This window comes from Anomaloglossus baeobatrachus, chromosome 3, assembly GCF_048569485.1.
Source record: "Anomaloglossus baeobatrachus isolate aAnoBae1 chromosome 3, aAnoBae1.hap1, whole genome shotgun sequence".
NCBI lineage: Eukaryota > Metazoa > Chordata > Amphibia > Anura > Aromobatidae > Anomaloglossus > Anomaloglossus baeobatrachus.
Window position 1 is genome coordinate 472,475,271 of NC_134355.1, and position 23,445 is coordinate 472,498,715.

Sequence of the window (23,445 nt, forward strand, 5' to 3'; positions counted from 1 at the left end):
TAAATGCAATGTCTCATATGAAAAGGCTGGGAATGCGAGAGTACTGTATAACAAAATAAAAAAAAAAAAAAAAAAAAAAAAAAAGTATATTGAGAGAGCTGTAACCCTGATACGCCAACCAGAGGGCTCCTGCGGTCTCGGTCAGGACAGGAATCCCATAATTCGTTCACCTGAAGGAAGACTGGCTACACAAAGTCTTTGGATGGGCCTCAGAAGATGTCTCAAGTACGCCGAGAACTGCAGCCAGTGCCAAAAGGGTGGCACGTCATCACATCCTGTCCTGGAGCCACAGGGGTCACAGACAGCATTACTTTTTTTATTATTTGCCCTGCCTTCTCAAAGATTTTTGGTTATTTGGGAGGGTAGGGAGTGTGTGTGTGTGTGGGGGGGGGGGGGATAGGGGACAACCCCTTAAAAACCATGTGACCCTGGGGTAGTTTATCAGATACCATAATAAAACAATAATTGAGTGCGCAGTTTTATTAGATGATAATTGTCAGTCATTTTCTTCCAAGGGTAAAAATAATAGTTGTCCAGTCGTGGCCAAAAGTTTGTATGTTCTCCCCTGTCTCCGTGGATTTCCTCCATGTTCTCCGGTTTCCTCCCACATGCCAAAGACGAAGGGAATTTTGTTTACTTACCGTAAATTCCTTTTCTTCTAGCTCCAATTGGGAGACCCAGACAATTGGGTGTATAGCTATTGCCTCTGGAGGCCACACAAAGTATTACACTTAAAAGTGTAAGGCCCCTCCCCTTCTGGCTATACACCCCCAGTGGGATCACTGGCTCACCAGTTTTAGTGCCAAAGCAAGAAGGAGGAAAGCCAATAACTGGTTTAAAGACCAATTTAATCCGAGGAAACATCGGAGAACTGAACCATACCACATGAACAACATGTGTACCCGAAAAAACAGAAAAACCCAGAGAAAACAGGGCGGGTGCTGGGTCTCCCAATTGGAGCTAGAAGAAAAGGAATTTACGGTAAGTAAACAAAATTCCCTTCTTTTTCGCTCCTAATTGGGAGACCCAGACAATTGGGACGTCCAAAAGCAGTCCCTGGGTGGGTAAAAGAATACCTCGTGATAGGGCCGTCAAACAGCCCTTTCCTACAGGTGGGCAATTGCCGCCTGAAGGACTTATCTACCTAGGCTGGCGTCTGCCGAAGCGTAGGTATGCACCTGAAAATGCTTGGTAAAAGTATGCAGACCCAATCAGGTAGGTGCCTGACACACCTGCTGAGCCGTAGCCTGGTGCCGTAATGTCCAGGATGCACCCACGGCTCTGATAGAATGGGCCTTCGGCCTTGAGAGAACCAGAAGCCCAGTAGAACTGTAGGTTTCAAGAATTGGTTCCTCGATCCCCCGAGCAAGGGTGGATTTGGAAGCTTGCGACTGTTTACGCCGACCAGCGACAAGGACAAAGAGTGCATCCGGGTGGCGCAGGAGCGCCATGCGGGAAGTAGAACCTGAGTGCTCTCACCAGAACCAACAGATGCAAATCTTTCTGAAATTGGTGGACTGGACGAGGACACAAAGAAGGTGAGGTGATATCCTGATTGATATGAAAGTGGGATACCACCTTAGGGAGAAATTCCGGAACCGGACGCAGAACTACCCTGTCCTGGTGAAGGACCAGGAAGGGAGTTTGTATGAGAGCGTTGCTAGCTCGGACACTGTCCTAAGAGACGAGACCGTTACTAGAAGGCCACTTCCCGTGCAAAGCGGGAAGGGAGACATCTTTCAAAGGCTCGAAAGGCGGCATCTGGAGAGCAATTAGAACCTTGTTCAGATCTCAGGGCTCTAACGGCCGCTTGTACGGAGTGCTGAGAAGACAAACTCCCCGTAGGAACGTGCGTACCTGAGGAAGTCGTCGTTTCTGAAAAATACAGATAGCGCTGAGACTTGTCCCTAAAGGGAACTGAGCGACAACCCATTTTCCTACCTAGATTGCAGGAAGGAAGGAAACATAGACGATGCAACCGGCCAGGGAGAAACACCCTGCGCCGAGCACCGAGATAAGAATATCTTCCACGTCCTGTTCAAATGGAAGAATGGCCCTTGAGACAGCCAGTCTGATTGGTCTGGTAGTGCCCCCGGTTAGCCTACCGTGAGGCACCACAGAACCGAGTACCACAACATCCTCGGCCAATCTGTAGCGACGAGGATGGCGCGGCCGCAGTCGGTCTTGATCTAGCGCAGTACTCTGGGCAACAATGCCAGAGGTGGCACCTAAGGTAGCTGGAACTGCGACCAATGCTGAACTAAGGCGTTTGCCGCCAGAGCTCGATGATTGTGAAACCGTGCCATGAAGCTGGCACATTGTTGTTGTGCCGTGACGCCATTAGATCGACGTCCGGCCTCTGTCAGCGGCGCCAGATCTCCTGAAACCCGTCCGGGTGAGGAGACCATCCTCTTTCGGCCACACCTCAGCGACTTAGGAAGTCAGCTTCCTAGTTTCTACACTTGGGATGTGAATTGTGGATATGGTGGATGCCGTGTCTTCCACCCACATCAGAACCTGCCGGACTTCCTGGAAGGCTTGCCGGTTGCGCGTTCTTCCTTGGTGGTTGATGTATGCCACCGCTGTGGAGCTGTCCGACTGAAGTCGGATATGCTTGCTTTCCAGCCGCTGTTGGAAGGTTTGTAGGGCAAGATACACTGCTCTGTGTTCAAGAACATTGATCTGAAGGGTGGACTCTTGCTGAGTCCACGTACCCTGAGCGCTGTAGTGGAGAGAAACTGCTCCCCACCCTGATAGACTCGCGTCTGTCGTAACTATCGCCCAGGATGGGGATAGGAAGGACCTTCTTTTTTAACCAAGAGGTGGGAAGAAGCCACCACCGTAGAGATTCCTTGGCCGCCTGAGAAAGAACGACGACTCTGTTGAGGGACGTCGACTCCTCGTCCCATTGGCGGAGAATGTCCCATTGTAGTGGACGCAGTAAAACTGCGCGAAAGGAACTGCCTCCATTGCTACCATCTTACGTAGGAAGTGCATGAGGCGTCTCAATGTGTGCGACTGGTTCTTAAAGAAGAGCTTGCAGCCCGTAGTGAATGCTGTTTGTCTAGCGGAAGCTTCACTATCGCTGAGAGAGTAAGAAACTCTATGCCTAGATATGTTATCGATAGGGTCGGGGTCGGATCTGACTTTGAAAAGTTGATGATCCACCCAAAACTTTAGAGAGTCTCCAGCGCAACGTTCGGGCAGTGTTGGCATGTTTCCTAAGAGAGTGCCTTGACAAGTAGATCGTCTAAATACGGGATCACAGAGTGACTCTGAGAGTGCAGGACTGTGACTACTGCTGCCCTGACCTTGGCGAAGACCAGTGGGACTGTCGCTAGCCGGAAGGTAGAGCTACGAACAGAAGGTGTTCGTCTCCTATAACGAAGCGTAGACACGCTAGTGCTCTGGATCAATCGGCACGTGTGGATAAGCATCCTTGATGCCTAATGATGCTAGGAAATATCCTTGGGACCTTGAGGCGGAGTGATTCCATCCGGAACCGCCTGGTGTCCACGAGCTTGCTGAGCATTTTTAGATCCAGAACGGGATGGAACGGCCCGTTGTTATAGGTACCGCAAAGAATTTGGGGTAAAAACCGTGACCTTGTTCCTGAAGAGGAACGGGGGTCATCACTCTTTCTGCCTATAGAGTGCACCCTGTTTGCAGAAGAGCAGCGGCTCGACCGGGAGGTGGAGAAATTCTGAAGAATCGAGTTGGAGGACGAGAAGTGAGCTCTATCCTGTATCCGTGAGACAGAATGTCTCACACTCAATGGTCATTGACCTATGGCAGCTAAATATCGCCAAGGCGGGAGAGCCTGCTACCGACCGAGGCCGCAAGTCATGAGGAAGCCGCCTTGGAAGCGGGTTTTCAGACTGTCGATTTTTTGGGCGTGACTGAGCCCGCTAAGAATCTGAGCTCCTCTGATCCTTTTGAGTCCACATTGGACGAGGAAAAATGGGACCTGCCCGAGCCTCGAAAAGGCCGAAAACCCCGACTGCCTCTTGCTCTGTTGGGGTTTGTTGTGTCCGGGCTGAGGAAAGGATGAATCCTTACCCCTGGACTGTTTAATGGTTACATTCACCAAACAGTCGGTCAGCAGAAAAAGGCAACTGGTAGGCAACCTTTTTTGGAAGCAGAATCTGCCTTCCATTCACTTAACGAGCAGACTAGGCTCTGCTTAAAAACACGGAGTAGCGGAGGCTACCGCCGCACGGTTCGCAGAGTCCAGGACAATCTGAATCGCGTAAGAAGCAAATGCAGACATTTGAGAGGTTAAGGATGCCACCTGCGGCACAGATGTACGTGTAACCGTGTCAATCTGTGTAAGACAAGCTGAAATAGCTTGGAGTGCCCCAAGGGAGAGAATGCCGGAGCCAACAGCAGTTCCATCTCCCACTGCAACTATGGATCTAGCTACAAGCCTGGAGATTGGAGGATGCAGCTTGAGACACTGGGTCCAGTCCCTGACCAAGTCAGGGGACAGGGATAACGTGTATCCTAAGCCGTTTGGAGAAGCGCATATCTGGATAAGCGTGGTGTTCCTGGACTGCCTCTCTGAAGGCAGAGTGGTCCAGAAAAATACGTGAAGCTGACTCCTCCACTGGAGGAGCTGTGAGAAATAACCCACATTCTATAGATGGACGCTATAAGATTATTTACTATGGCGTCACGATCAGGTGTATCCAGATTGAGAGCGGTCTCAGGATCAGAATCCTGAGCCGCTACTTCCGCCTCATTACACAGCGAGTCCTTCTGCTAGGACCCTGATGAAACCGAGGCCGCTCATAGTGAGCCCGCTTAGGCTGTCTGGGACTGACGTCCTTGCAGAGCCGTGACTCTGGGATGCGTGTGACATTCCCGGAGCTGTTAGTTGTTCACACTGAGGGGGGCCATGGATCAATGATTCAACAGTGCCCGTATTGTGAGAGACATGTCCGGACTGCTAGGCTTCTAGTATCATAGCCATAGTCCCAGAAAAACTGTCAGTAAATACTGCAGACACCGTCCTCATCCCCTGGCCATTAGTGCATACAATGGGAGTCTATGTAACCTGCCGGCCGTATAGCCGTACATGCTGTACCAGCTGTATAGAAAAACATGTGGTTCTGCACCTTTGTTTTACACAGAGAATATGCTGATAATTCCTCCGCATAATCCAGGAGGGTATATACAACGTGCGACCAAACAGTGCAATGTATATAGTACAAGCATATCTATAAGTGCACTTCTGCACTAGTGGGGTTAGCACCACAGGTGCTGCTTAACGCCTGTTGCAGCGGTTGTGTGACTATCAGAATCCAGGGTCTTCCACACTTGTCTCTGTTCGTACAGAAACTGACACTAATGGCTGCCGGCGTCCTTGTAGAGAAGGAAGCCGTGGGCGTGCCTGAGAAAGTGCGGGAATCCGGATTCACAGTGCACACAGTGAGAGGGGTGGAGTATGCAAAACATACTCCAGCTCTCAGCGCTGCTGTGCTATGCAGCGTCACGCCCCTACCCTGACTGTCAGGGCTGTGGGCGGTAACGAAGGGAGACTAGGCCCAGAAGCCGGGGACTCGAGTTAACAGCGCGGCCGCCGTAAAAGCGCGGGCCGCGCTGAAGTCCCCGGCGCACCACAAGTGCCGGCCGCGCCGCAGTCCCAGCGGCCGGCGCGACCGATTCCTAGAAGTGGCCAGCGTCCCGCCCCTCTCCTGACTGGCAGGTCTGGGGGCGGGAACGAACGGAAGCAGGCCGCAAAAGCCGGGGACTCTAGTTATCAGCGCGGCCGCCGTAAAAGCGCGGGCCGCGCTGAAGTCCCCGGCGCACCACAAGTGCCAGCCGCGCCGCAGTCCCAGCGGCCGGCGCGACCGATGCCTAGAAGTGGCCAGCGTCCCGCCCCTCTCCTGACTGGCAGGTCTGGGGGCGGGAACGAACGGAAGCAGGCCGCAAAAGCCGGGGACTCTAGTTATCAGCGCGGCCGCCGTAAAAGCGCAGGCCGCGCTGAAGTCCCCGGCGCACTACAAGTGCCAGCCGCGCCGCAGTCCCAGCGGCCGGCGCGACCAATTCCCATAAGTGAGCCTGCTTCAGCGAAGCTGAATGAGGCCATGGCACAGGCGCCGCAGCGCTGATGTCCCCCGGCGCACTACAACACCCAGCATGCTGCGGTGTGAGCGCCAAATGCACGGGGACACAGAGTACCTTGAGGAAGCAGGGCCATGTCCCTGATGTACTCCGCTCCATCCAGCATCTTCTCCAGGGGCTGTAGATGGAGCACGGTCTCAGTGCCTGGAGACCGGTAAATCCCACTTCACCCAGAGCCCTGTAAAAAGGGATGGGGAAGGAATCAGCATGTGGGCTCCTGCCGCCGTACCCGCAATGGGTACCTCAACCTTACAAACACCTCCGACATACAGTGGGGTGAGAAGGGAGCATGCTGGGGACACTATATGTGTCCTCTTTTCTTCCATCCGACATAGTCAGCAGCTGCTGCTGACTAAAAAGTGGAGCTATGCGTGGATGTGTTGCCTCCTTCGCACAAAGCACAAAACTGGTGAGCCAGTGATCCCACTGGGGGTGTATAGCCAGAAGGGGAGGGGCCTTACACTTTTAAGTGTAATACTTTGTGTGGCCTCCAGAGGCAATAGCTATACACCCAATTGTCTGGGTCTCCCAATTAGGAGCGAAAAAGAAATACTGATAGGGAATTAGGTTGTGAGCCCCAATGGGGTCAGTGATGATGATGCCTAGAAAGCAATGAGGAATTAATGGCGCAGTATGAGGCCTCTTTCACACATCCATGAAAACCACGTACATTTTGCACACACCTGTAAAAAGTGTGTATAGCCTCCGTGTGCCATGAGATCGGCACACAAATGTTCGCTGTGTCCTATCCATGAGAATACAAAGAGAACAGGAACTTTATGCTCACCTTTCCCTGGTGTTGCTGTCCGTGGTGCTGATGTCTCCCGCGCTGCTGCTTCCGGTCCTCAGTGCAGTGAATATGCAATGAGCGGAGGTCGGACGCAAGCGACAGCAGCAGCAGAGACAGCAGCACTGCAAAAGGTGAGTGTAGAAATTCATTTTATTTCATAGAAGAAGGGAATTTTGTTTACTTACCGTAAATTCCTTTTCTTCTAGCTTTAATTGGGAGACCCAGACAATTGGGTGTATAGGCTATGCCTCCGGAGGCCGCACAAAGTATTACACTAAAAGTGTAAAGCCCCTCCCCTTCTGCCTATACACCCCCCGTGCTCCCACGGGCTCCTCAGTTTTGGTGCAAAAGCAAGAAGGAGGAAAAAAATTATAAACTGGTTTAAAGTAAATTCAATCCGAAGGAATATCGGAGAACTGAAACCATTCAACATGAACAACATGTGTACACAAAAAAACAGGGGCGGGTGCTGGGTCTCCCAATTGGAGCTAGAAGAAAAGGAATTTACGGTAAGTAAACAAAATTCCCTTCTTCTTTGTCGCTCCATTGGGAGACCCAGACAATTGGGACATCCAAAAGCAGTCCCTGGGTGGGTAAATAATACCTCATAATAGAGCCGTAACGGCTCCGTCCTACAGGTGGGCAACCGCCGCCTGAAGGACTCGCCTACCTAGGCTGGCATCCGCCGAAGCATAGGTATGCACCTGATAGTGTTTCGTGAAAGTGTGCAGGCTCGACCAGGTAGCCGCCTGACACACCTGCTGAGCCGTAGCCTGGTGCCTCAAAGCCCAGGACGCACCCACGGCTCTGGTAGAATGGGCCTTCAGCCCTGAGGGAACCGGAAGCCCCGCAGAACGGTAAGCTTCGAGAATTGGTTCCTTGATCCACCGAGCCAGGGTTGATTTGGAAGCCTGTGACCCTTTACGCTGGCCAGCGACAAGGACAAAGAGTGCATCCGAGCGGCGCAGGGGCGCCGTACGAGAAATGTAGAGTCTGAGTGCTCTCACCAGATCTAACAAGTGCAAATCCTTTTCACATTGGTGAATTGGATGAGGGCAAAAAGAGGGTAAGGAGATATCCTGATTGAGATGAAAAGGGGATACCACCTTAGGTAGAAATTCCGGAACCGGACGCAGAACCACCTTGTCCTGGTGAAACACCAGGAAAGGGGCTTTGCATGACAATGCTGTTAGCTCAGACACTCTCCGAAGTGAAGTGACTGCTACTAGGAAAACCACTTTCTGCGAAAGGCGTGCGAGAGAAATATCCCTCATTGGCTCGAACGGTGGTTTCTGAAGAACCATCAGCACCCTGTTCAGATCCCAGGGTTCCAACGGACGTTTGTAAGGAGGGACGATGTGACAAACCCCCTGCAGGAACGTGCGTACCTGTGGAAGTCTGGCCAAGCGCTTCTGAAAAAACACAGAGAGCGCAGAGACTCGTCCCTTAAGGGAGCCAAGCGACAAACCCTTTTCCAGTCCAGATTGAAGGAAGGACAGAAAAGTGGGCAAGGCAAATGGCCAGGGAGAAAAACCCTGATCAGAGCACCATGACAGGAATATTTTCCACGTCCTGTGGTAGATCTTGGCGGACGTTGGTTTCCTAGCCTGTCTCATAGTGGCAATGACCTCTTGAGATAATCCTGAAGACGCTAAGATCCAGGACTCAATGGCCAAACAGTCAGGTTGAGGGCCGCAGAATTCAGATGGAAAAACGGCCCTTGAGACAGCAAGTCTGGTCGGTCTGGTAGTGCCCACGGTTGGCCGACCGTGAGATGCCACAGATCCGGGTACCACGACCTCCTCGGCCAGTCTGGAGCGACGAGGATGGCGCGGCGGCAGTCGGCCCTGATCTTGCGTAACACTCTGGGCAACAGTGCCAGCGGAGGAAACACATAAGGGAGTTGAAACTGCGACCAATCTTGAACTAAGGCGTCTGCCGCCAGAGCTCTGTGATCGTGAGAACGTGCCATGAATGCCGTGACCTTGTTGTTGTGCCGGGACGCCATTATGTCGACGTCCGGCATCCCCCAGAGGCAACAGATCTCCTGAAACACGTCCGGGTGAAGGGACCATTCCCCTGCGTCCATGCCCTGGCGACTGAGAAAATCTGCTTCCCAGTTTTCCACGCCCGGGATGTGAACTGCGGAGATGGTGGAGGCCGTGGCTTCCACCCACATCAAAATCCGCCGGACTTCCTGGAAGGCTTGCCGACTGCGTGTTCCTCCTTGGTGGTTGATGTAAGCCACCGCTGTGGAGTTGTCCGACTGAATTCGGATCTGCTTGCCTTCCAGCCACTGCTGGAACGCTTTTAGGGCTAGATACACTGCCCTGATCTCCAGAACATTGATCTGAAGTGAGGACTCCTGCCGAGTCCACGTACCCTGAGCCCTGTGGTGGAGAAAAACTGCTCCCCACCCTGACAGACTCGCGTCCGTCGTGACCACCGCCCAGGATGGGGGTAGGAAGGATTTCCCCTTCGATAATGAAGTGGGATGAAGCCACCACCGAAGGGAAGCTTTGGTTGCCTGAGAGAGGGAGACGTTCCTGTCGAGGGACGTCGGCTTCCTGTCTCATTTGCGTAGGATGTCCCATTGAAGAGGACGCAGGTGAAACTGCGCGAAAGGGACTGCCTCCATTGCTGCCACCATCTTCCCCAGGAAGTGCATGAGGCGCCTCAAGGGGTGTGACTGACCTTGAAGGAGAGATTGCACCCCCGTCTGTAGTGAACGCTGCTTGTTCAGCGGAAGCTTCACTATCGCTGAGAGGGTATGAAACTCCATGCCAAGATATGTCAGCGATTGGGCCGGTGTCAGATTTGACTTTGGAAAATTGATGATCCACCCGAAACTCTGGAGAGTCTCCAGAGTAGCGGTGAGGCTGTGCTGGCATGCCTCTTGAGAGGGAGCCTTGACCAGCAGATCGTCTAAGTAAGGGATCACCGAGTGACCCTGAGAGTGGAGGACCGCAACTACTGCAGCCATGACCTTGGTGAAAACCCGTGGGGCTGTCGCCAGGCCGAACGGCAGTGCCACGAACTGAAGGTGTTCGTCTCCTATGGCGAAGCGCAGGAAGCACTGATGCTCTGGAGCAATCGGTACGTGGAGATAAGCATCTTTGATATCGATCGATGCAAGGAAATCTCCTTGGGACATTGAGGCGATGACGGAGCGGAGGGATTCCATCCGGAACCGCCTGGCCTTTACGTGTTTGTTGAGGAGTTTTAGGTCCAGGACAGGACGGAAAGACCCGTCCTTCTTTGGTGGTAGCGGCACCTCCGGCGGTCTTTTTAGGGCGTGACTTAGACCGCCATGGATCGGAGTTCCTCTGATCCTTCTGAGGCCTTTTGTACGAGGAGAATTGGGACCTGCCCGCACCCCGAAAGGACCGAAACCTCGACTGTCCCCTCCTCTGTTGGGGTAATTTTGGTTTGGCCTGGGGTAAGGATGTTTCCTTTCCCTTGGATTGTTTGATGATTTCATCCAGCCTCTCACCAAACAAACGGTCGCCAGAAAATGGCAAACCGGTTAAGCACTTTTTGGAAGCCGAATCTGCCTTCCATTCCCGTAGCCACAAGGCCCTGCGTATTGCCACCGAATTGTCGGCTGCAACCGCCGTACGGCTCGCAGAGTCCAGGACAGCATTAATAGCGTAGGACGCAAATGCCAACGTTTGAGAAGTTCTGGACGCCACTTGCGGCGCAGACGTACGTGTGAGTGCGTCAATTTGCGCTTGACCCGCTGCAATAGCTTGGAGTGCCCATACGGCTGCGAATGCTGGAGCAAAAGACGCGCCGATAGCTTCATAGATGGATTTCAACCAGAGCTCCATCTGTCTGTCAGTGGCATCCTTGAGCGAAGCCCCATCTTCAACTGCAACTATGGATCTAGCCGCCAGTCTGGAGATTGGAGGATCCACCTTGGGACACTGAGTCCAGCCCTTGACCACGTCAGGGGGGAAGGGATAACGTGTATCCTTAAGGCGCTTGGAAAAAAACGCTTATCTGGACAAACTCGGTGTTTCTGGACTGCCTCTCTGAAGTCAGAGTGGTCCAGAAACATACTCGTTGTACGCTTGGGGAACCTGAAACGGAATTTCTCCTGCTGAGAGGCTGACTCCTCCACTGGAGGAGCCGAGGGAGAAATATCCAACATTTGATGTATGGACGCGATAAGATCATTCACTATGGCGTCACCATCAGGAGTATCAAGGTTGAGAGCGGCCTCAGGATCAGAATCCTGATCAGCTACCTCCGCTTCATCATACAGAGAGTCCTCCCTCTGAGACCCTGAACAATGTGATGAGGTCGAGGGGATTTCCCAGCGAGCTCGCTTAGGCGGTCTGGGGCTGCGGTCCGTGTCAGAGACCTCACCCTGGGATCTATGAGACACCCCGGGGAACATTGTTGTTCCAACTGAGGGGAACCAGGGGGCAATGATTCCACAGTGCCCATGGTCTGAGATACCGGTCTGGACTGCAAAGCTTCTAGAATCTTAGCCATAGTCTCAGGAAGTCTGTCAGTAAAAACTGCAAACTCCGTCCCTGTCACCTGGACAGTGTTAGCTGGTGATTCCCCCTGGGCCCCCCTTAGCAGAGGCTCCGGCTGAGCAAGTGCCACAGGGGCCGAGCAGTGCACACAATGAGGGTCAGTGGAACCTGCCGGTAGCGAGGTCGTACATGCGGCGCAGGCAGCATAGTAAGCCTGTGTTTTGGCACCCCTGCCTCTTGTGGGCGCCATGCTGTTGTCTCCCCTGAGCAACACAATAGGGTATATAGCCAGAAATCAACCGTGCACCATACAGTGTAAAGTATAGCCTATAAACATATAATCTATAATTACACTTCTGCACAAGTGGGGCCAGCACCTCAGGTGCTGCTTACCGCCCGCTTAAAGCGGTTGTGTGGCCACCAGAATCCCTGCCTGGGTCCCCCAGAGCTTGTCTCCCCTCTGCAGCGTCAGAGGAGCTGACAGGAATGGCTGCCGGCGTCCTGAGGAGAGGAGGGAGCCGTGGGCGTGACCCAGAAAGTGCGGGAACTGGTGCCCCACTGTGCACAGTGAGGGGGGTGGAGTATGCAAAGCATGCTCCAGCCCTCAGTGCTGCCGTCCTGTACAGCGTCCCGCCCTTCCCCTGACTGGCAGGGCTGGGGGCGGGAAGAAAAAGAGACTAGGCCGCAAAAGCCGGGGACTCGAGTTATAAGCGCGGCCGCCGTATAAGCGCGGTCGGCGTGGAAGTCCCCGGCGCACTAACAGTCCCAGCCGCGCCGCAGTGATAACAATGGCAGCGGCGGTCAGCGCGGCAGTCCCCATACACTAACACACTCAGCGACGCTGCAGTGTGTAATGGCACAAACGCGGTCAGCGCCGCGGTCCCCGGTGCACTAGCACACCCAGCAATGCTGGAGTGCTGCTGTGCGCGGTCCCCACGGGGACACAGAGTACCTCAAAGTAGCAGGGCCATGTCCCTGAACGATACTCGGCTCCTATCCAGCAGAGTCCTCAGGAGCTGTGGATGGAGCACGGTCTCAGTGCCTGGAGACCGATTAGGATCCCACTTCACCCAGAGCCCTAAGGGGGATGGGGAAGGAAAACAGCATGTGGGCTCCAGCCTCCGTACCCGCAATGGATACCTCAACCTTAACAACACCGCCGACAAGAGTGGGGTGAGAAGGGAGCATGCTGGGGGCCCTGTTAAGGGCCCTCTTTTCTTCCATCCGACATAGTCAGCAGCTGCTGCTGACTAATCTGTGGAGCTATGCGTGCATGTCTGCCTCCTTCGCACAAAGCAAAAAACTGAGGAGCCCGTGGGAGCACGGGGGGTGTATAGGCAGAAGGGGAGGGGCTTTACACTTTTAGTGTAATACTTTGTGCGGCCTCCGGAGGCATAGCCTATACACCCAATTGTCTGGGTCTCCCAATGGAGCGACAAAGAAATGTGGTTTTCTCCAGTACATGTCACAAGGACCACATTCGTGCCGTCCGTGTGACACCCATGCTGCCAGAGAAAGACGGACATGTCTACGTGTGCGCAGACCCATTGATTTTAATGGGTCTACGTGTGCCCATGTCTCCGGTAGGTGTGAAAACGGACCTCACATGTACCAGAGACACTGATGTGTGAAGGGGGCCTAAGTGACATAAATATATTTATAACAGAGGCTTGTTGGAGTTTAGAGGAAGGTGATCATCTAAGGCAGGGTTCCCCCCAACTCCAGTCCTCGAGGGCCGCCAACAGTGCATGTTTTCAGGATTTCCTTAGCATTGCATGGGTGTTGGAATCATCACCTGTGCGGGTGATTAAATAAGCACATGTGCAATACTAAGGAAATCCTGAAAACATGCACTGTTGGCGGCCCTTGAGGACTGGAATTGGGGACCCATGATCTAAGGACTGCCTAGAAGTCAGCGGGCTGTATACCATGTAAGATAAAAGCTCTCAGTGCAGGAGAACAACAGCAGATAATAAAAGCAAGTTAATTGTAATCTTGCTTATTTTCCTGCTAACTAATTGAAGGAATTAATTACTTCATAATCCCCCTTTAAAGTCACCACGATTTTGTAATGTAAAGTAAAGACATGGCTGTAATAGCAATGTATTATTGATAAAATTGATAACATTGGTGAAGGAAAAACATGTTTGTACCGTGTTAGCCAGGCCAGCCATTAAAAAGGTATCAACCACTGAAAACTATCAAATTTTATTATTTTTCTACCTTTGCTGAAGAAATCTGCTTTGTTGTTCTCCTTTAATCATCACTTGAAGATTTCTTCTAATCAGATTTGGATATGTGGCACCCCAGGGTTCAGTTGCTACAAATATACCTGTACCTGGGCAGGGAAGGATCTCCACATTAGGTAATCCCACATACAACATTTCCACTCCAAGCCTGGAGGGGGAGCTCTACAAGTCGAGTTCAGGTGAGGTCCCCTTTAAAGCCAGGTTTGGAGGCGGAGTCAGAGAGACAGTTGACAGTTGGAGAAAAGGAGACTGTGCGAGCAGAGAGTGAGGGAAGTCATCAAAATGGAGAGGGCAGTGCTTAGCCCGCACAAGTAACTGTGTGACCGCCTGAGGGATCAAGGGTGAGGCAAAAGAGGAGTGACCGGGGAGGTGGAGCCAGACCGGTTCATCCCCAAGGAACAGCGCTGATTATCGGACACCGGCATCCGAGATTGTGAGGGATCTAATCTGACCAGCAATAAAGAATGGAGGCCAGGGAGACTGCAGATATCCTGGCCACAGCAGCACCTGAAGGCAAAGACGCTACACAGAGCTTAGGGACCGCAGTGAGTACAGCAGTGCCCCTTAGAGAAGCTCCCGCCGCCTGCCATACAGGTGAAGACAGTGAGAGAGGGAGAAGGTATAGCTACAGGCAGCCTAGTACCAAGGAGAAACACAGCGCAGCAGGGAGGCCACACAACTGACCTGGTGCAGAGATCCTGAACTGTTCCCAGATTACCCAAAAACTGTCACATCAGAAACTGAACCCCTTTTCAATAACACCTGCAAGTAAAATCTGGTCAGAGTTAATGAATTGGTGTGACGCACTTTATTTCTTTCATCTGAGAAGCCATAGGCTGCTGCACTAAAGTGACAGTTGAAAAGGCTGTGAAGAAAAAAACTGCCATATCTGTGTACTACTAATACTGCCCTGGGGATCCTGCTTCACCTACGGGAAGCGTAAACAACTGGCTGCCTAACCATCACCCCAGAGGTCTGACCTGCAGCCCCAGTAACCATACTGGAACCGTAGGTGGCGTCACGAGATACTTTTGTTTATTTATTTATTATTTCTTTATTATTTTTTTATTTTATTTTATTTTTATTATTTATTGACTTTCAGCGACCACCAGGGCCACGGAACTGGGCACAGGCCCCCGTGACATAATCCCATTAACCAACACCCGGAACAGAGTACCCCACGGCCCTGGGGTGGGTCAGCTTTTGGCGTCACGAACAGGATCCCTCAGGCGGTCACACAGTTACTTGTGCGGGCTAAGCACTGCCCTCTCCATTTTGATGACTTCCCTCACTCTCTGCTCGCACAGTCTCCTTTTCTCCAACTGTCAACTGTCTCTCTGACTCCGCCTCCAAACCTGGCTTTAAAGGGGACCTCACCTGAACTCGACTTGTAGAGCTCCCCCTCCAGGCTTGGAGTGGAAATGTTGTATGTGGGATTACCTGATGTGGAGATCCTTCCCTGCCCAGGTACAGGTATATTTGTGGCAACTGAACCCTGGGGGTGCCACAGATACACAGGGTCGGACTGTACACTGAGTCTTCTCCTCCCTGTCTGTGATTCCCCGGCAGCTCTGCTATATCCGATCTGTGAATGACCTCATCTGTTTGAAATCTCAGCAGTAACCTGTAATTCACAGAAGGGTGGCAGCTGGAGAGGCCGGGGTATCACAGACAAGGAGGAGAAGACCCAGTTTACAGTCTGGCCCCTGTACATCGAAATCTAACTAGCAGAATACTTCAAATGCTGATCACACATGGACAACAAAGCAGATTTCGTCACTAAAGGTATCAATGTAATCAATATTACAGTATCATTACAGCCATGTCTTGTCTTTACAAAACCGTATTGACAGGTTCTCTTTAGATGCAAATCATCACTCTAAAAACTAAAGAAGCAAACTTTGTGAATACAAAAATTGGTGACAGTCTGAAAACTATTGGCCACACAAGTCCGCATGGCCCAACTGAAGCCTGTGCAGCAATAGACAGAACCACTATGGAATAATTGAGACAACAAAAATACAAATGTAGCACTGCGCTGTACCAACGGCTCTGCCACAGTACAAGCAAATGGAGAGGTTTGGACAATGAGTGTTCACCCCTCTATGGAAGAATAGACATTAACGTTCGTGTTCAGATAAGACCCTCAAGTGAGCTACAAGCATGACTGCATGATGTCAAGTATCTGCATGGTAGGCCTCTTTCTCCGGTACGTGTTTGGTCCTTTTCCTCACGTACCAGAGACACGGGCACACGTTAAAATCAATGGGTCTGCACTCACGTGCGTATTCTGCCATGGACCGTGTGTCCGTGTGTTCCACACATCAACATGTCCGTTTTTCTCCAGCATCACGGGTGTCACACGGAACGCAAACGGACCACACGGAGGTGTTCCGTGTGACACGCTCCGGAAAAAACACACGTGTTTGAGAAAAAGAAAAAAAACAAAACTTTACTCACCTTCTCCAGCCCTCCTGTCTTTGACGCTGCTGTCACTTGCTTCCGACCGCCGCTCATTATGCTCATTGAATATTCACTTCACTGCGGCCGGAAGCAGCAGTAGCGGGGAGTCGGCAGGACCGGAGACCGAAGATCAGCACCACGGACAGCGACGCCAGGGACAGGTGAGTAGAAAGTTCCTGTTCTCCATGTGTTATCACGGATAACACACAGAGAACACACGTGTACCATACACACGGCTCACGGAGGGCAAAACGCACTTCTGACACGTCCGTGAAAAACGTGCGTGATTTTGTTTTTTACCCGCGTTTTTTGTGCGTTTTTGCTGCAGAAACTTCTTGAGAAAATGCAGGTTGTACCTTTCTGCAGACATTCCCCAGCAAAACCTATCGGGAAAAAAAAAAATTAGCTGTGCGCACACTGCGTTTTTTTTCTCAAGAAAATTCTTTCAGTAGATTTTCTTGAGAAAAAGACTGAGCATGTCACTTCTTTTCTGAGGCTAACTGTGTTATTCACTCCATTGACTGTAATGTAATCATGAAATAGCGCAGGAATAACACACGTAGCAAGTTCTGTGCGTTTCATTGCGTTTTCCTGCGTTATTTCACGTTTTTCGGTACATAATGTTCATCACTGCCCTGCATTTGCAGCGAAGTGATGTCATTATGGGCTCATTAAATGACCGTTCCGATTGTCCTGGTCAGTTCGTTTTTTTGAAGACCCACGGACAGGACCATCTTTTCAATGTCTTGTGTAGCATCGGATGGTATACGGTAGCACTTCCATGTGCATCCGATCCTACAAAAAAAAACCACACATCGGATGCCGCATGTCCGTTCCGTTATTATGGAATAGGTCCTATTTTGTTCCGTAATAACGGACCGTGACTCAATACAAGTCAATGGGCCTGGAAGCCGCACGGAAGCACTTCCATGTGACCTCCTTCGGGTGCCCGTGCAGTCTGTGTCCCACTCCCTGCCAGCCCCGCGGCTATCCACACTGCAGTGTGTCAGTGTCTGTTCGCACTGCAGTATCAGCAGCTTCTCACACTGCAGTGCGGGCAGCCGCGGGGATGACAGACACTGCTGTCAGGAGTAGAGTTGAGCGCGGTTCGTGGTTCGTGGTTCTCCAGTTCGCGGCTCGAGTGATTTTGGGGCATGTTCTAGATCGAACTAGAACTCGAGCTTTTTGCAAAAGCTCGGTAGTTCTAGAAACGTTCGAGAACGGTTCTAGCAGCCAAAAAACAGCTAAATCATAGCTTGGTTTCTGCTGTAATAGTGTAAGTCACTCTGTGAATCAAACTATTATCACATTTCAGTGTATAGTGTGCGTGAACAGCGCCTTCAGATCACTGCTGTTTCTATAATGGCGATCGCCATTTTTTTTTTTTTTTTTTCTTGTCTTCCTTCCCTAAGCGCGCGCGTCTTGTGGGGCGGGCCAGCATGTCAGCCAATCCCAGACACACACACAGCTAAGTGGACTTTGAGCCAGAGAAGCAACGGCATGTGTGATAGGATCTGCATGTCACATGTCCCTGCATTATAAAACCGGACATTTTCTTCACGGACGCCATTATCTGCCTTCTGCGTCTTTGGTGTCAGACATCACTGTCGCAGCTCCGTCTTCCTGAGTCCTATAGCCGATACAGCTGTATGCGCTGCATACACAGCGTTAGACAGCTTAGGGAGAGCACTTTATAGCAGTCCTTTTAAGGGCTCCAACCGGCAGGGTCAGAGAGCCATAGGTGACAGGTCCTGCAAACAGCAACAGCGTCTGTGTAGCCCAGGTCAGGGATTTCCTACCTGCATTTCACCATTAGGAGGGAATAGAAAGGCAGGTTTCCATTCCTCTACCCAGAGCACCACAATCCTGCCACTGTACCCTCTTGTCCTCTGCACACTCCAACTGATAACTAAGCCATTATACTAGCAAACACTCAGTGTACCTAGTGGCATCCTATACGTGGCTATTGGACTTTGCTATAGTCCCACTAGTGCAAAGACATTTGCAGAGCGCGTCTGCCTGCATTGCACACTACAACTCATTCTAACCAAGCCATTATACTAGCAAACACTCAGTGTACCTAGTGGCATCCTATACGTGGCTATTGGACTTTGCTATAGTCCCACTAGTGCAAAGACATTTGCAGAGCGCGTCTGCCTGCATTGCACACTACAACTCATTCTAACCAAGCCATTATACTAGCAAACACTCAGTGTACCTAGTGGCATCCTATACGTGGCTATTGGACTTTGCTATAGTCCCACTAGTGCAAAGACATTTGCAGAGCGCGTCTGCCTGCATTGCACACTCCAACTCATTAAAACCAAGCCATTATACTAGCAAACACTCAGTGTACCTAGTGGCATCCTATACGTGGCTATTGGACTTTGCTATAGTCCCACTAGTGCAAAGACATTAGCAGAGCACATCTGCCTGCATTGCACACTACAACTCATTCTAACCAAGCCATTATACTAGCAAACACTCAGTGTACCTAGTGGCATCCTATACGTGGCTATTGGACTTTGCTATAGTCCCACTAGTGCAAAGACATTTGCATAGCGCGTCTGCCTGCATTGCACACTCAAACTCATTTTAACTAAGCCATTATACTAGCAAACACTCAGTGTACCTAGTGGCATCCTATACGTGGCTATTGGACTTTGCTATAGTCCCACTAGTGCAAAGACATTTGCATAGCGCGTCTGCCTGCATTGCACACTCAAACTCATTTTAACTAAGCCATTATACTAGCAAACACTCAGTGTACCTAGTGGCATCCTATACGTGGCTATTGGACTTTGCTATAGTCCCACTAGTGCAAAGATATTAGCAGAGCACATCTGCCTGCATTGCACACTCCAACTTTTTTAAACTAAGCAATTTTACTAGCAAACACTCAGTGTACCTAGTGGCATCCTAAACGTGGCTATTGGACTTTGCTATAGTCCCACTAGTGCAAAGACATTTGCAGAGCACGTCTGCCTGCATTGCACACTACAACTCATTGTTACTAAGCCATTATACTAGCAAACACTCAGTGTACCTAGTTGTATCCTAAACGTGGCTATTGTACTTTTGTCTATTCACAGTATTGGAACGATATTTGCAGCACGTCTGCCTGCATTGCACACTCAAACTTTTTTAAACTCAGCCATTTATAGTAGCAAACACTCAGTGTACCTAGTTGTATCCTAAACGTGGCTATTGTACTTTTGTCAATTCACAGTATTGGAACGTTATTTGCAGCACGTCTGCCTGCATTGCACACTCAAACTTTTTTAAACTCAGCCATTTATAGTAGCAAACACTCAGTGTACCTAGTTGTATCCTAAACGTGGCTATTGTACTTTTGTCTATTCACACTACTGCAAATCTATGTGCAGCACCTCTGCATGACAACCTCGTGCTCTGTTTTTAATAAGCTATAATGATAGCACAAAATACTGCCATTTTGTGGCATCATAGAACTGGCTGTTGTATTCCATTAGTGCCCCACTGGTGACAAGCTATTTCTAGCACCTCTACATCACACCCTCATGCACATTTAGCTACGCTAATGTTATAGCAAACTCATGGAATTCATTGCTGCATTTCATAATTCGGAGGGATAGAAAGTCAGGCTTCCTTTAGCTTTTCCTTCTGTTCATAGACAGCATCTCCAAGACAAATTTCCCCTCCACGTCTAAGTGTGGAGAGGCAGCTAGTGCGCATGCGTGTGCCGATGTACCCCAGCTGCAGCATAATTACAGTGTTTCGCCTAGTGAGTATGCTCAGCCTGACTGTGCCATTCCTGACGCTAAGTCTTCATTTCGGGATACAGCGCATGCTCCCACACTAAGTGTGAAAAGCCTCTTTGCACAGGTGCTTGCATTCTGTGCCGGGTCTAAGTCCTGTTTTGTGCCTAGACACCATGCTAAAGCTGATAGTCTTTTTTCAGAGACTGTATTTCATGCTACTGAGCATGCTCAGGCACTTCCTGCATCAGAGACTAGGTCCGGTAATGAACTCTTTGGCCCTGGCCCTGATGTGGGGGTCCCATATAGACCACAGGGCATCAGGTGTCCTCCCAAATGGCTTGCAGAGGCCCACACCTATGACTTGTCACCGCATTATTGATGGTCAGACGATGACTGGTGAGGTGTTTGGGTCATGGCAGCCATGAGGTCATCATTGAAGTTGCGTTTCCAAATAGGACGCTAGTTATGCCACTCATGACGTGTCACTCTGCTTTTGTCTCCAGGAGGTGCATTGTGGTTCACCCTGGTTTGGGGCGGACCCAGGTTATAAAAGGGGCTGGAGCCAACAAGGAGGTGCGCAGTCTTCTATTATGCTCCGAAAGAGCACACCTCCATGTGTTGAACCCATTGCGGCTTTAGGCCAGAGGTAGGCAGGGATAGGGTGGTGGATGCAGGCCACCACCACAGTTGGTAACGCAGAACGGTTAAGACCAGCTCCTGTCCTAACAGTCCTGCTTGTGCAGCCCAGTGGCATTAACAGGCCTGCTGCTGCTGATGCGCCTGCTGTCCACAGGTGTGGCCCCTACGCACACGGTCAGCGTACTCAATGGCCCCTGTGTTGTTAACAGGGAGTTCCTGGGCTGGGTGGGCATGTGGACCCTGTGACGCTAACAGGGCTCACAGTCTCCAGATCCGAATGGCGTCTAACTCGGTTCAGGCTACTATTAGTTTCATAGCCACACAGCTCTGTATCCTCCACCAAACCTTCAAGTTGCCAACCTCTCCTTTTCCAACTGGGAGCACGGTGGACACTGACTGCTGAAGGTGATATATACCTTTCTCTTTCTTTTCTTATTAATTTTTGTTATATAGCGGTCACAGATTATATACCACTTTATCCAAATCTGCCAGTCCCACTGTAACAGATGTTGTTTCTTCAGCAAATGTTACAGTTGTTTAACCACCAAATCCACGGACCAAAATTTTTTTCCCCTTTCCAACACACCTGTTCCCCTTTCCAACAGCATCTGTCCTTTTTCAACTCATTTTGGGATATGACCAAAAGTGCAACTGTGCAGGGACACCGTACTCAACGCCATCTCAGCACAGCAGCCATCCCTCGGTCCCTCCGATGTGGACAAGTAAAAGACCATTTCCTCCTATCCATGACAAAGTGTTGAGATTCACTCTGTGCAGCACTGGTGTTTAGTGGAAAAGTAGATCTAAGATTGCGTACCACATTCTGCAGATACTCCTGTATACGTGCGTCTATTTCTATGGCAGGAATTAGTTCGCCAAATTTTGTCTTGTACCGGGGATCTAACAGTGTGGCAACCCAGTATTCAGGATTACTTCAAATTCATACAATCCGAGGGTCATGTAGGTAGTGCAGCAAGAAGGCGCTCATGTGTCTTGTGCATCCAGGAGGACCAAGTCCTTGGTGTGTTGGTGGCAGAGAGGTGAGAATCGTGCATCCTTCCTCTGCCCTCTACCCACAACCTCGCACAACCGAAATGTGAGCAAGCTCTCACTCATCTGCTGAGTCTTCCATGCCCATCGCCAGTTCGTCCTCCATTTCTTCATGGGCTCCTGCACTTTCATCAACACTTTTTGCTGATACTATGCGCCCTTGTTAATCCCTCTCCCTCACCATGACTGCCGCATAGGTGCCGCTGACCATCTGGACCTCGTAGATCTTGTTATCCCTTCCGCATATGACTCCTCCTGTACTTCCTCCCCTTCCTCTTGTCCCAACACCTGACTCCGAATAATAATTACAGTGTGCTCCATCATGTAGATGACCAGAATTGTCACGCTGAGAATGACATTGCCAGTGCTAAACATCTTCGTCGACATTTCAAAACTGTGTAGCAGGGTGCATAGGTCCTTGATCTGACACCACTCCAGCAGCGTGATCTGCACCACCTCTGGATCAACTTATCCCAGGCTATATGTCTTACCGTATTTCAGCAGGGCTCTGCGGTGCTGCCACACACGCTGCAACATGTGCAGATTCCAATTCCTGCGTGTCGGAACATCGCATTTCCGGCGTTTAACTGCCAGACCCTAAGACTTCCGGAGTGATGAAAGTTGTTGAGCTGCTGTGTGCGCACGATGGAAGTGAGCACATAGCGAGCGTGCCCGCTGCACAAGGCCATGTAGGCCGTGATGGTGTTTTAAAAATTGCTGGAGAATTCGGATCAACACGTGAGCCATAAAAGGCACGTGTGTCACATTGCCCTGAGGATGGCCCGCAGCCAGGTTTGCATCATTGCCGCACACGGCTGTTAAGTCACCAACGGAGTCCGCTCCGTCAATTTGTACTCCGGTCGCCAGGTGACAACGTGTTCCTTTCATGAATAGTGCTGATGATGGGAGAGTAGTCGATGCCAGCGGCGCAGGTGGACGCAGGTTATGCTCACCCACTGGGCTGCATTACCTTGACAGATGCAGAATCTCTGGCTGAATGTAGCTGGTGGGTATCTCACAGATGAAATACCATCATTCAGCTACAACCAATGGGAAGACACCACACCCTTTTTTATGCCCATCCTGTCTGCAGACCACTGCCAGACATAGCTATGAACCTCTGGTTAATTTTACCCCCAGTTCAGTTTTATGATTTTGTGTGCTTGTTACCTGACTACTTTTCCTGCTTGCTGTTTATGTACCTTGTTGGCCGATACGCATTTCACCTCTGCTTGTTTTCTGATTAAGTCCTGGCCGTCCCATTCTGTTCCTGTTCCTCAATTAATGTTTTGACCCTGCCTGACTACTATTCTCTGTAATAGCGGTGTGACTCACATTTCCCATACATTTCAAAGTAAAACTTTGACCGCCTGATGGCATTGAGCTCTGCTGCCAGCATAGTAAGGAGGTGTGTGGTAGTCCTTGTGCGCAGTTGCAAGGAAGGGTGGCCTGACCACACAGGGTTTGCGCAAAGGTAGAGGACCCACACGAGGTTGAAGAGGCAGAAGCAGTGTATTAACTTCTACATACAGAACAAGGATTGAAAAAACTCGTGGGGACGGCAAGACTTGTACAGCAGACCCTTCTCCATCTCTCACCATAGTTTGCCAGTGCCCAGTCAGTGACATGTAATGACCCTGTCTATGCTTACTGGTCCAAGTATCTGTGTTGAAATGCACCCTGTCGCACACAGATTTTCTCAAGGAAGTGGTGATGTTGTGTGCGACATGCCGGTGTAGCGCGGGCATGCTTTTCTTGGAGAAGCAGTGGTGATTGGGCATCTGGTACTGGGGCACAGCGACAGACATAAGGTCTGTAAAATCCTGTGTGTCCACTACGCGTAAAGGCAGCATTTCGGTAGCCAACAGCTTACAGAGGGATAGAGTCAACCACTTAGCTTT

At 50.7% G+C, this 23,445-nt stretch overlaps 1 protein-coding gene across 1 annotated transcript in view; it reads right to left on the minus strand.

Annotated features, from left to right (window-relative positions):
- The window catches only part of LOC142296680 (actin-like protein 6A), a 102,535-nt gene that overhangs the window by 69,176 nt on the left and 9,914 nt on the right, over positions 1 to 23,445 (minus strand). The gene's annotated exons all lie outside the window — the stretch shown is intronic.